A 15286-nucleotide genomic window follows, 5' to 3' on the forward strand; every position below is an offset into this window, starting at 1 on the left:
TAAAAAAAAAAAAGACATAATCCCGGACCCTAAGATAGTGCACATCTAGTTGCCAAGATAATTCCACGTGTCATTAAGTCTGAGTTGTGTAGTGAACTCTGTGGTGGTCCCCAGGGGTTCCCAGGAGGATGGCCCCAGGTGGGCAGAGATCTTTACCATGAGGGGCGACTGCACTTCCAAACCCTGGACTCTGGGGGAAAAGAATAATCGTGAAATCCAAGCCCAGTGTCTGTGCACAGCAGTGTCATTTTCCAAAACATGACTAATTCATTCTGAAGATAAACACTGAATCAAGTGAGCGTCCAAGTAATTTAAATTTGTGTGTAAAGAATAAAGAAGCATTTTTCCCTCATATAAAGAAGACCTATTTTCCATGTGATTGTTTATCTTCCAGCAGCTTTTATTTAAAAAAATGAGGGCTACGAACCTCACCCGTAGCACTTACAATTTTTGTTCCCGGACTTTAGTGACAGCCTATGGGCCAATAATGGGTTTCTCTTCATCAGAAAAAAGAGACAGAGGAACGCTTCTATGTCTGACCTTAGAAGACCCAGACAACTCCAAATGGAAGTGCCTAGTGAGTCATCAAAGCTTGGTTACAAAACTGGACATCTATAGATGTCTTTCTTTTTGAATACTTTTGATATCTGCTAATATTTCTTTATTTTAAACTAGGTCCCTCATTTCACATCTTCACATATAATAATAATGATGAGAATATTAGTAATTCTTCCAAAGCTTGAATTAGTATATACTCACATTTTCTTGCTTCATCTTAGAAAATGTGTCTGAGTAATTAAATACATTATTCCTTCTGCAAATTAGTCTGAATGGATATATTTAATTAAATGAATAAGGCCTTAGAATTGATGTCATAAAAAATACAAACACGAATAAAACATAAGCTGTATCCTAAAGAAGTAAGATAAGATTTAATAAATGCCCCCAACAGAAGTATCGGCAAAATGCTATGACCAGTAACGTACTGATAAAGAGCCATTAAGACTCATATGAAAACAAGAGAGTTTCTAAAGCTAAAAGACCCAAACGGTTTTGAGTGTTAATAAATATTAAATTAAATTAAAACGAAAGAAAATGAAACAATAATGTATGCCAGCACTAAGAACTGAAGACTGGGGACGACTGATGATGGCATTCCAGCCGAAATGTGAGCCTGACCTGCCCAAGTAAGGTGCCCTCAACCCATCTCTGCGCCCCAGGCTAGCAGGGTACAGAGGAAATGCTTCGAAATTACCAAAAACAAGAAGAAACGAAATCATCGAAGATAAAGAGAGGGGCATCCTGTTTACCGGTTTCTCCATGACACTGGAAGTTGGAAAACCTCCAGGATGATAGAAGAGTAGCTCTCCGCACTGGTACGCGGGGTTGTGCAGAATTACACAGCACTCCTCAGATGGCTCCATCATAACTGTAAGTCCCCAGCAAAGCTCATTTCCAGTTCCCTATCTCCAGCCACTGTTACTGTCACTCTTCAGTCATCTAAACCCAGTCAATAAAAGCTGTTGCATGCACACGGCGCACCAGGTGACTTGCAGACGTGCGGCTCCGAGACGTGTGTGTGCCTCAGAAGACGCGCTGAGCCCTCCCCTCCACCTCAGTCAGGGTCCTGCTCTACACCCAGGGAGTAAATATGCTACAAGTCATTCAGCACTCCTGACCAAGCAGTTGCAAATTTTGAATCTGTCTACTTAAGGTGCACAGAGAAGCAAATGAGAGACCACCTCTGCCCTCCTCAGGAAGTGATCAACTTACAGACATCCACCCAAGATGGCCATTTATATGTGTGTGTATCAGTTATGTGACCTATCTTCACTAAGATGGAAAAATACCCTTGCTTTATTAACAGAAAATGCAGGTATGGCTGCATGGACTACTCCACTTTTGGTAGGAACATAAAACATATATACTATGATACCATGTGTCCACATATATAACATGTGGAAGGAAATATAGTAAAATGTTGGATTGGCTAGATTAATTTTTTTCTAAGTCCTTTTCTGACATTTTTGGAATGACTGTGATTATATNAAATATAGTAAAATGTTGGATTGGCTAGATTAATTTTTTTCTAAGTCCTTTTCTGACATTTTTGGAATGACTTCGTGATTATACNATTATATGCATATCATGCAATCAGAAAAAGAGCTATTTGTTTTATTTTGAAGAGCAGAAAAATTAGAATACCCAATTTAATGTATAACTTAACAATCATACTTTGCTTGGCCGATCGAATGTTACATATTCCTTTTTGGAATGTGCCTCTTTCCTAAGCTTTCAGAGTATATTTTATCCGACAGTTCTCAAATTCATATCCTTGTGGGGCTTAAACTCTTCCCTCATATTTGAAGAAATAATTCAGGAAGATTGCTGACTGATTCTAGAGGAAATAACTCAGTTTGGGGAATTAACATAAAGATGGTTATTTAAACACTATATTTAAAAATTTTAATCTCTAATTTAAACTGTCATTTACACGCAATGATCATTCTAGGTCTGAGATGCACATAGAGTCACTCCGTATTCAGCGGACACAAAGGGGACAAATGGAAGCCTAGCTCCAGTGACACGCTCATGGAGACAAGGCAGGGAAAGGTTGCAGAGAAAGGTTTATTTAGGGTTTTTTTGTGTGTATACTTAAAATACATACATAAATGGTTCTCTCTTTTTTTTTTTTTAAACATTCACCAAAACCAAAACAGCGTTTTATAACCATGGATAAGCCCGTGTTTCCGGGATGCTATCATTTTTAGCAAGTTAAGAAATAAATCACTTAAACTGAAGTTTTTCCTGAAGCCTTAACCTTTCAAATTTTGTAATCAATTGGACAATTTAAATATAATGTAAACAACTTAAATTGGACAATTTAAAAGCAGCCATATCAGAATCTATATCCATATCTACAGTCATATAAATGCAAGTTTATTTGCAAGATTCCCGAAAGAAAAATTTTATCACCACAACCAACCTCCCCACCCAAATGACAAAACTAACCAAGTCCTGGTGTGTTTTAATTAGGTAAGCCAAACTTAGTTAAATGGACATTTAAAGGCTCCTTCTAGTGAACCATTCCTTTCCAAGAAGTTGAAATCTCTGTGCTGTATTGACTAAAAGATCACAATTCACGGAATGTCTGAGGCTTCACTCCAGATGGTTAGATATGTTGGCAATTTACCACCTGGTGGAATAAATGGGTGGATGGACTTCTATAGTCTAAATTCTTAACCTGCATGTTTTTCCTTCCCCCAACTCATTCCTGACATGTAGGTTCAATCTTCTCAGTATTCGAATTACTGGTCCAGCAGAAACCAGGAAAAACAGNAGATCACAATTCACGGAATGTCTGAGGCTTCACTCCAGATGGTTAGATATGTTGGCAATTTACCACCTGGTGCAATAAATGGGTGGATGGACTTCTATAGTCTAAATTCTTAACCTGCATGTTTTTTCCTTCCCCCAACTCATTCCTGACATGTAGGCTCAATCTTCTCAGTATTCGAATTACTGGTCCAGCAGAAACCAGGAAAAACAGTAACTTTGTAGTCAAAATGTTACACAACCGTATATTGTTTACTTTATTGTAAATACTGGTAAACAGTGGCCAATAAATAGTTTTATATTCCTTTACAAACAAATAAACAAACAAACAGGACCCTGCTTAGCGGTGGTCACACCGCTACTATTCCTGTCCAGTAGGGAAGGCGTGAGAGGGGGAGGGCAGAGCATCTTCTGCAGAATTCGGGGGTCAGAGAGCCAGTGCAGACTCACTTCCCGTAGGAATGGCGAGCTGTAGGGTCTGGGGTTCAGAATGGGGCCGTGTCTGAGTGTGTGTGTTGTTGTTTAAAACTCATATCGAAACAAGAGAATTTCTGAAGCTAAAAGCCTCTAATAAATAAAAACGCAGTCCTGTTTGTGCAAATGTACTAGAACTTCACCAGTCTTGTACTTCACCGCAGACAACCAAGCTCAGCAAACACTTTAATACGGAAGCACCTTTGGTCAATTCACAAAGCATGATTTAAACTCACATTTAGCCTTTGCAACCAATTCAGAAATGTACACATTCATACATTTGCTCATTGTGCCCCGGGGCTTTGATGTACAATGGAAAAGTTTATCATTCCAACACCCTATTCTTTTATTCTTGGCCAATAATAATTTTAATCAAGATGCATTCCTTTAATCAAACCAAGTCATTACATTAGAAACTGGCAAACAGGAATCGTCCTATTGTCTGAAACACATTCACCCAGATAGGCCAAGAAGCATGGTTTCTTCCACACTGGGGGCTCCCAAATCCAGAACTGCACTATGTGACTAGTTTGCTTTACTTCCACTCTGAAAAAATGAACAACTTGTATCTTTGTTATTTGCCACAGACTCCTGTTCTCCTTCAGATCCACAGTTCATTTGCATATATGCTTTATTCTCACCATCACTAGAAGACTGATAACTTGACACCGGTAATTTAAGCCAATAATCAAATTGTTATGTTTTTGTGTATGAGACACGGAGGGAGGGGGGAGAGAGAGGGAGTGAAGAGGGAGGAGAGGGAGTGAAGGGAGGGAGGGGGAAAGGGACAGGGGAGAGGGAGGGGGAGAGGTGGGAGAGGGGGATGGGGGAGAGGGAGAGGAAGGCCACTCTGGGGCACTGTCAATGTGGAAACCTGTGTGAGCTGCCGGCAGAGGGAGAAGAGAACTCCGCAGATGTACAAACTCTGCAAACCAGTCTCTCTTGCCACTTCTGCCATCACAGGATTAAAATGTAGCTCTTAGCATGTTTTTATAAATACCCAGAAAGATCTTCTAAACACTAAGTAAAATTGTTCTGTGGCTTAATATTTGTCTTTCTTCAACAGGAAGAAGGTAAGGATGACTGTTTTGGATGGAATGTTTGTGTCGCCCCCCAAATTCTTATGTTGAAACCTGCCCCCAGTGTGGTGGCATTAGGAGGTGCTTAGGGCGGGGGGGGGGAGCCCCTACCCCTGTCACTCAGGAAGATGAGACCAGTGTCGGGACCCAGAAGCAGGGCTCACCAGACAAGACTCGGCTAGCCCCTTGGTCTCAGACTTCCGGCCTCCAGAACCGTGACAAATAAAGATGTTCTGTTTGAGTCCCCAAGTTATGATACCCTGTTACCGCAGCCCAAACGGACTCAGACAATGGCAAACACTGGAAGCACAACATGTATTTTCATAATCATATTGGTACATTTTTTTTCTACTTAGATGCTCAAGAAGATTCAGGAGAAAGAGAGGAGGTGGAAAGAAAATACAAATTTGAAAAGATTTTCTAACTACAACATGGAATATTACTATGAAAACATCAGCACTCAGTTTAAATACTTGTCTGGGGAAGGAAGCACACTTTTAGGTTTTTTTTCTCCTCCTTTAATCTAGGCAAGTTTGAAAAAATATGAAATTATAATTAGCCACGAAGCATCCATAGTACTTTTGCATTACACTGATGGCAAGGGGGGCGCCTGGGTGGCTCAGTGGGTTGAGCGTCAGACTTGGTTTCGGCTCAGGTCACAATCTCAGGGTCCTGCAATGAAGCCCAGAGTCAGGCTCTCTATGGGGGTCGTCCTATTGTGCATCCCGTGCAGCTGGGATGTGCGACTGGCCAATTGTCATAACACCGTTTTCCACCCTCCCTGCTTCCTGTCCACCCTTGCTAGGGCTGGCACCTCTGATGACGCCCTCTGCTTTGAAGTCCCGATTCCCCACTGGTGTTTGGGAGGAGGTCAGAGCAAGGACCTGCAGGGTTTCCTGGTTCCTTAGGGACATGTCCCCAGTCCCTAGCTTTGCTCTGTCCCCTGCCAGGACGCCGAGGTTCTGGGGCTGTAACAGCACAGGGCTGAGCTCCCTGTCCACCCTCAACGACTGGGAGAAGCACTGCTTCGCCTGGGCTTCGGCAGCTCGCAGGGACAGAGGGAGCAGCATCTCTGGGACTCCAGAGAAACACGAGCTTCCAGGGATGTCGTATTTGGGATCATGGTGTACATGTTGTGTTACTCCTCACTTCCCTAGGGTCCCTAGTCAGCCCCATGGGACAGAGGTCAAATGCTCCCATCCCCTGCTACAAACACCTCACTGGCTTTCCAAGTGCCTCTTCCTGACACCGCTGCCCCAGTGCCTGGAGCTGACCTGTGTGCCGGAGGCAGTCTCCTCCACAGCCCTCACGCACCGCAGGTCAGGGCCACAGAAGAGCCACCTTCATCCACGTGCCCAGCCCCTGGCAGGTGCGGATTCTCAGGCCTGGAATGCTGTCCCAATTGCCCCACATGCCTTAATCCAAGAAGGCAAATGTGACCTCTCAGCCAGCATCCGCCCGGCAGCCCAGGGTTTCAACCTCTGAGAAGAATTCATGAGTCAGGCAGAAAGGTATCATCGAAGAACAGGAGACAGAGCCTCTCCTCAAAGGGCGCCGGAGAGGAAGCAAGCATTTGTCAGCCCTGCCCCCACCCCAGTGAAAGTGCCCTCGCGCGGGTGAGACGCCTTGTAGCCACATCTGAGACCCCATCAGCGGCCCTCACCTGGCTCCTCCCTGGGGCTCACTCTCCTCAGAATGTTTATTTGTTTGCCTCCAGGGGGGACCCTCCCGGGCTTTTCTTAGAAACTGGCACCTTTCCCCAGTCTTCAGTGCTGGATTCCTGACATGACCCCACGTTCCACAGGGTCAGTCCTGGGGCCACTGCTTGTCTCTGATTCTCCACCTCAGGGGCACCCCCCCACCCTGACCCCGGCCCGAAATCCTGCCTCTCTGCCGACCACACCCGCGTCGATGTCTCAGTCCAGACCCTACCCTGAACTCCAGGGCCGAGGATCCAGCTGCCTACTCCATTTCCACGTGGATGTAACACTCATATCAGATTTAACACAGTCCAAAACTGACCTCTTGACAATCCCAGGACACCTCCTCCTCCCTCATCAGCTCCATCTCACAAGATGGAAACTCTAAACCTTCAGTGGCTCAGGCTAGAATCTGCAAGTCCACTTTGACATTTCTTCCTTCTACCAATATCTAACCTAGCAACAGATCTGACTGGCTCTGCCTGCAAAGTGGATTAAAAATGCATCATCTCCCCTGAGAACCTATTATCTGTTATGCTTGAATCCTGCAGTGGCTTTGCTCCAATACCCAGAATCCAAGCCAGCCTGCCTGCCTGCCTGCCTGCCTGCCTTCCTTCCTTCCTTCCTTCCTTCCTTCCTTCCAGAGCCAACAAGGGTCTGTACAAGCTGGTTGCCTGCTGCCCATCCACTCCTCTTTGCTCCCTCCTCTCCAACCCCATTGTCCTCCGTGCTCATCCCCAGACACACTCAGCACATTCCTGCCTCTGAGCTCTGATACTTTTTGCTCCTTCTGCCTGGAGTACTTGTCCCAGATTTCCACTTGGCTCAGTTTCTCTTTGTGTCTGAGCTTCTTTTAAATGTTGGCGATGCCTTCCCTGACTCCTCTGTGTACAGAGGCAAAGCCCTTCCACAGTAGTTTCGCTTCTTGATACTCACTATTGCTGATGCATAATGGTAGCTTGTTTACTGACTGCCATCCCTAACTGCACTGTTGGTTCCTTAAGTCCAGGGGTCTTGCCTTAGTTCACAGACACAGACTGAGGAGTAGAATCAACTGAAACACACTGCCCCCAAGACAATGGAGACCCACCTATGTGCAAAGGTACCTGTAGAGTAGGGGAGAACAATGTTAATGAAAAAAGAATATTGTTGGAACCAGAAGAGACATATTCAGGCACACCAGGGAAGGGATTGGCTTTGGGCAGGAAGCGCAGTATTCCTTATTTATTAGGGGTTGGACTAAGGCTAAGCCAAACAGACAGAGGTGGAACTAAGAATCCAGGAAGACTAGAGTTGCATAAGAGTTAAAAGTCTAAGTACCCACACAATATTGAAGAGCAACAAAGTCAATGAACTAATACTACACAACTTCAAGGTTTACTATAAAGCCGCAGTAATCAAGACAGTAAGGTATTGGCAAAAGAACAGACAGAGAGATCAATGGAGCAGAATAGAGAGCCCAGGAGTAGACCCGTATAAATACAGTCGACTGATCTTTAACAAAGGAGTAAAGGCAATTCAATGGAGAGAGAAAGTCTTTTCAACACAAGATGATGGAACAAGTGGAAATTCACGTGTAAAATTATTAATCTAGACACCAACCTTATACGGCTCACAAAGATTAACTCAAAATGGATCATCTGACCTGAAGGTAAAATGAAAAACCATAAACCTTCTAGAAGATAACATAAGAGAAAATCTACATGACCTTGGATTTGGTGATGATTTTGTAGACACTACAACAAAGACACAATCCCTGAAACAAAGAATTGGTAAACTGGACTACATTAAAATTAAAAATTTCTGCTCTATGATAGATACTGTCTATAGAATGAGAAGATAAGCCACAGACCGGGAGAAAATATTTGCAAAACACACATCTGAAAAAGAACTTTATCTCAAATAGACAAAGAACATTTGAAACCCAACAACAAAAAGACACAACCCAAATAAAAACTGGCTAAAGAACTGAACAGACACCTCATCAAAGAAGATAACAAAGACTGAAAATATGCATGTGAAAAGATGTTCAATATCATACGTCATTAGTGAGATGCAAAATAAAACAGTAATGAGATAAGTCACTACTCACTTAATAGAATGGAACAAAATTTGGAACACTAGAACACCAAATGCTGGTGCAGATGTGGGACAATAATGCTCATTCATTGCCGGGTGCAGAATGGTGCTACCACTTTGGAACACAGTTTTGTGGTTTCTTACAAAACTAAACAGATCTTATATGATCCAGCAATCGCATTCCTTAGTGTTTACCAAGTGAGTTGAAAACTTATGTCCACACAAAAATCTCCTCAGAGATGTCTATAGCAGCTTTATTCATAATTGCCAAAACCTAGAAGCAACCAAGATGTCCTTTGGTAGATGAATGGATAAATAGTCCATCTAGACAAATGGAATATCATTCAGTGATAAAAAGAAATGCGATATCAAGTCACAAAATGATATGGAGGAACCGTAAATGCATATTACTACATGAAAGAAGTCAGTCTGAAAGGCTACATACTGCATGATTCCAACTCTATGACATTCTGGAAAAGGCAGCATAGTCAAAAACTATGAAGACAGTAAAAAGATCATGGTTTCTACGGATTGGAGGGAGGGAGGGATGAGTAGGTGGAGCACAAAGGATTTTTAGGACAGCAAAAGTATTTTGAATGATAGTATAAGGAGACGCATTTGCAAAACCCATGGAATGTACCACATCAAGAATGAAACTTACTGTCAACTGTATAGGCTTTACTTAGTAATATGTATCAATATTGGTTCATCAATTGTTACAAATATGTCACACTAATGCAAGATGTTACAAGTAGGGGTAACTGGGTGGGGATTTATGGGAATACTCTGTACTTCCTGCTCAATTTTTCGGTAACCCTAAGACTGCTCTAAAAAAATAAAATCTATCAAAAAAAGAAAAAAAAAACAGGGGCGCCGACAGGAATATTTTATTTTAGGGCCAATAGTTCAAAAACTGACGTCATCCTTCTACAATCACTTAATGACTAAGAACTATGGCAGTGGGGTCACAGAGGAAGAAGGTGGCCGTGGCATGTCTTCTTCCCGTTTGGAGAAGTTGGATAAGCAAACACACCAAATGGGGGTGTGCGTGTGCTACTTTTAGGGAATTCTTGTGGCATCAAGCATTAACTCAGTCAAAGTATTTTACTGACAAACACATATTTAAAGGACTTAAGAATTTCTTTCTTTTCTAATTAACAGAAGTCCCATCGAAGGAAAATGTCTGCAAGTGTTTCCCGTTTGGGAAGAAAGACCCCAGCAGGGACAGTGGAGGAAGGATGGCCGCACTCCGTACCTGTCCGTCCTGTTAAGAGTTATACCCAACTAATGAATCAGGAACACTACATCAAAAATTAATGATGTATTATATATTGGCTAATTGAACATAATAAAAAAAAAGAATTAGGTCTTAATTTCAATGCAAATGTAAATGCTCAAAAATAACTATTAGAATATATGAAAAGACAACAGCAAAATGCTGGAGTTATTTTATACAAATAAGCCTACAGACTTTCTTGGGCCAAACATTAAAAATGGGCTTTCCATGGAAGTAATGAGTCCCATAAGACACTGAAGACCCCACTAAGAACTGGATGTCACCAAATCAGTGAGCACGTCACCATACCCTTTCTCTACCCTCCCCCCACCCCCCGCCGTGTTCACTGTATGAACTCAGGACCTGATAAGAAAAGTAAGAAGTCACTCTGTAGAGGATAAAATTCCATTCTGAAAACTCAGAATTCCTGTCATCAGAAATAAAACACGCAACGCGAAGTCTTCTTAGAAGTCGTTTTGCCAGCAGGCAATGCTCCCCTTGATATTCCCTGCCGGCTACAGCACACGGCAGGGCAGGAGTACCCCCAGACCGCGCGGGTGACAGCTCCTCCATTAGCTAGGTGGGTCCCCAGCAATCCTCTCTGAGCAGCTAGACCAGGGAGGAGCCTGAGCCCCTCAGACGGCTATAAATCACTTGTCCCATCAGGCCTCTGGCCAACCTCTCCTTGGGCATCGCTGCCTCCCACCCCAGCGCAACACACACATCCCGTTACGCGTGATTCTAGGGGAAGCGGTGGCCACTTCTGCACCGTCCCACTCAGTTCCAAATAGGGCCAACCGACGCACACAGACAAATGGGCCAAAGGCTGGCATTCTGCATTTTTGCTTCTGTATAGGGCTCTCTGCTATCAAAAGAGAATAAAGACCATGTTTTAAAGATTTCTACATCAAAATACCACTAAGGAAAAAGAGATGTGCACAGAATAACAGTAACTGGCAAGTTTTAGGCATTATCACGGGTCAGGCACTGGAATCGGCATTTTACTCACATTAGGCCATTTTATCTTCACAAAGATGGTTTACAATAGGTATGAGTTTTATTTTACAGATCCAAACACAGAGTCTCACAAAAATTAAAACTGGCCCAACCTCTCAAGACTGGAAGCAGACAGAATTCAAAACTCTCGCTGACTCCACATCCCAGGGTGGCTTAGGATCACACAGCTCCACTCTATACACTCACAGACACACTCGCACACTCACTTGTACACACACACACGCACATTCACGTACTCACAGTCAGGCACGCACTCACAACACAGAGCTCGTGCACACTCACACCCACACACTCAGATGCACATTCACACAAGTATGCACATGCACTCACATGCACATTCATATAAACTCACACGTACTCACACATGCACTTCCACACATGCTCATACCTCACACGCACACTCGCATGTATTTGCACGCACTCACACCAACACACTAACATGCATACTCACACATACATGCACTCACACACAGCACACTCACATGCATGCTCACACTTCTCATGCACTTACATGCACACTCACATCCGCACACATGCACACACAGTCCCGTTCACTCGCCCTCAGACTCGTACATGGACGGTTTTCTCATTTAACGAAATGGTAACATAATACTGAAACAACAGATTCCCTGAGAACTGATCTCTCCCAGACACCACCATAATTCAGAGAGCAGTTCTAAAATGAAGTGATGATTTTATCACTGAATTTTATAAATAATTGGGAGTAAGTGAAACTTTCTGGAATAAGGAACTTACAGCACTGATGAAAAAGATCTACAAAATTATTAATGAATAAACATAAATGAGCCTATTGTTTTATGCAGCACACAATCCCATAATAGAACAAAATTAAAATTATATAGATACAGTATTATAAAAGAAAACCTTATGTGACATGGGCTTATTTTAGAGCTCTGTCAAAACAGAACTGTCATTTCACTGTCAAAAAGGGAGTTAATTTTTCTGCATCTACATACCCCACTCTTGCCAGCAATTGTTCCTGTCATCTCCCAGCACCTGAACTGAATTTTCTGGAGGTGGTTCTGAAGAGGCTGAGACAAGGCACCACCTCTGGAGGGTAACCTGCCAACGCCTTCGTCTTGCTCTGTTCTCTTCTCTACTGTTTTCTTGTTCTTCCTCCTGCAAGCTCTTCTGTCCTTTCATGTCCCATTGCCATCACGGGGTCTGAGGAGACGTACTTCCAGCAGTTATGACTGCAAACTACCCTCGTCAGCTGTCACACTGCAGCACCTGCTATGGGCTGGGCTGACTGCTCAAGGGTCTTCATGAAACGTCACTGGCCGGCACCCTCGGCTGAGCTCAGTGACCTGCACTGATTCCTTGCTCTCCTGCCTGGAAATGGCACTGACCGTGATCCGGGTATACACACGAGGACAAAAAGAATGCCCCTTAGGGTCCTTTCCTCCCCCACACCCATTCCTTTGGATCAGGCCCTCATCTGTGATACACATTTTGGATTTTGGTTTTTGTTGACTTCCAGCTTTTATTTTCTCAGTGTTCATCCAAAGGCTTTGCTCATACAAAGTTGCTGACTTCAGCATAGTCACAACTGAGCTCTTGACCGAGGAAATTCTACAACTAGGATGTACCTGCACACCTCTCTTCAATTCACCTCAAATTTGGAAAAAAGATTTCCTCACATCTTGTTGCCCATTTTCTTACATATTGGCCAACAGAGCTTTTCCTCCAAATGCTAGAGTCAAGACCTGCCCAGTAGTCCTGGCCAGGTGTACGTGTAAATCCACATGGTTATGTGTGCGAATCAATTAAAATTGTGTAATATCATTTAGAATCAAATATCCCCAATTATTCCTTCATGCCTTCTATTATGGGGCTTATTTTTTGTTATCCCAAACCAAGATCGCTTCTTTGCCCTCGTGCTCCTGACTCTGAAGCTCTGAATAAACCAAGCCAACTCCTCTGCAGAGCGCTTCGCTTTCTGGACTTGACGCAGGGTGCCATTCCATCTCCCAGTCCCTGCGGTTCCTGTCTACTGGAAGTTAGGTATAAATAGGGTGGCTGAATACCTTGTCACCCACACTGCAGTACTTTTGTGAGTGAACAAGGGCTTTATTGCTACCTGGACCTGGATAACAAGCATGAAATAGGAAATGGACGCAAATAGCAAATAAACGTATGGTGACCCTTGGTCTAAAGGCTTGAGATTGTCTGGGTGAACCCTGAGGAAACACTTCTAAGGTGACACTGTGTGCCTCACATTATCACAGCGCTGAGTTTGATCATCTGGTGACATGGTGATCTTTGGATCCTCCAGTATGCCTGCCTGGTTTTCCTACCTGCAGTGAATACCTACTTTGTGGGCTGATTATTTTATAAGTTAGCTTGAAGATATCTTGTCTCCAGCACCTTTCATGTCATTGTTTTAGGATCCACCGAGGAGCCTTATTATCAATGCTACTATTTCCTTGGGGGTCGTGAAATGGCTTTTTCTAAGTCTGTCCTTTATCCTGGACTTACTGGAGTTTGCATCTTTTTCATAAAGAAGGGCTTTCTCTCATTATCCAGGGTAAACTACAGTCCCTTTTACAGAGACATGGTAAATTCCTTCCCTTTAGCTTCCCATGTTCAGAATGAGGACTGGGGTGACAGTGACCTCAAATGGGGGTGCACTTTTAATATGATCATAAGGTATATCACAGGCTAAAAATGTAGCAAATGACTAAAACGTTGCAGTTTCAAAATGAAAATAGATGTATTTAGAATATACTCCTCATATTTGCTCTTGAAATAATGAAAGCCAAATGCTATGTTCACACACCAAAGGTGTCTTGTTTCTGAGCAGAGAGCAGAATCGTGTACTCATTCGTTATGGTCTTGTGACTGTTCCTTCTACTCCGTTTGGTAGGATATAATCTAATTATTCTGAGCGTATAGCAGACAAAGTAAGTGAGGGCATCAGTAAATTCAGGCCACATTCTATTATCGGGAAACCTTGAAGTTAAAGATATATAGAGTTAGTAATTTTCTCCTGTTTCCATTCAATTGAAGAAATAGTTATTGAAGTCCTGCAGTGTGCCAGACGTATGCAACTCTTTAGTCCATATTTGAAGATATATAATTAAAAAGGTCCATGCTTAGTTGGAAAATCGGGTTGCTCTCAAAGTTCACAATTTTTTTAACATATGTATCAAAAATATTCTAATTATTGAGACTGATTTTAAAAACATAGTAAAGCTCCCAATTATATTCTGCCAGTTTGTTTCAAGGAGAAGTGACGAGGGTATTGTTTGTGAAGTCGGGTCATTCTGGAAGAAAATTCAAGGTGAAACTGTGACAGAGACAGTGTGGGGGAGAACAGGTACGGACTCAGTAGAGCCTTTTGAAGGTTTGGTGTTTCTGTTGCCTGGTTGGCCCAGGGGGTCTCCAAGTTAAGGCCTTCTGTCCTGTGTGTGGCAGGCTATGGCCATTTTGGTCCCTTGCAGACCTCACAAGGAGACAGAATCCAAACATTCATGTGTTTGCAGAACCCACAACCATTGTTCAAAGTTTCAAAACAGCAGTCATCTCTTTAGATGGTGGCCAAAGGAGGGCATGGGGGTGGGGAGGGGAGAATCTGGAATCTGCCACAAAATGTGCCACTGCTTCAGCATGGAGAGGAGCACTTGGAAACCTCCATATAAAAACACGGTATTTTAATGCTGTTAATCATCAAAGTTAAATCTAAACTAGCAGCACGTTAAGAGGTGTTTGATTTGCTAGAATGAGGATGTGATTATTAACGACAAAATAATGACAACAGATTCCGTGGGAACATTAGCCATTTCAGTTCAAATTTTGGCAATATGAGACAAAACCAAAAAACAAACTAAAAACAAAACCCAAAAAACTCCAAAGCTGGAATTTCCACACCAGCTGGAGAAGCCCACCTCTGATTTGGAGCTGCAATGTGGCTTCTGCAGTGAAGAGGAAAGGGAAAGAAAAAAGCCAGTGGCTGGACAGCCAGACGGAGAGGGTGGATCTGGGTCTCTGCCGATTGTCACCACCGCCTCCTGCTAGCTGCCAGGCCGGTCTGTCAGTCAGTCTGTGTGCGTGTGTTTGTCTTGGTGGGCGGCTTACAATCCCACCAAATGAATGACTCTGTGTAAAATCTCTAAGCTGCAGAGGGGACCAGAGGTCAGAGGTAACCATTTCTTTTAACAACTTTTTAAAATATGTGCTTAGGAGCAATTTTTTTTGTCCTGCTTCTTGTTGACGACTTACTTCATCTCATTTCTGCCTCCCCACTTAAAAAGCACGTAACAGGAAGGTTTTTTCCACTAGGGAGGGGCTTCCCTAGAAGAGGC

The sequence above is a fragment of the Ailuropoda melanoleuca genome, chromosome 10 (assembly GCF_002007445.2).
Source record: "Ailuropoda melanoleuca isolate Jingjing chromosome 10, ASM200744v2, whole genome shotgun sequence".
Taxonomy (NCBI): Eukaryota; Metazoa; Chordata; class Mammalia; order Carnivora; family Ursidae; genus Ailuropoda; species Ailuropoda melanoleuca.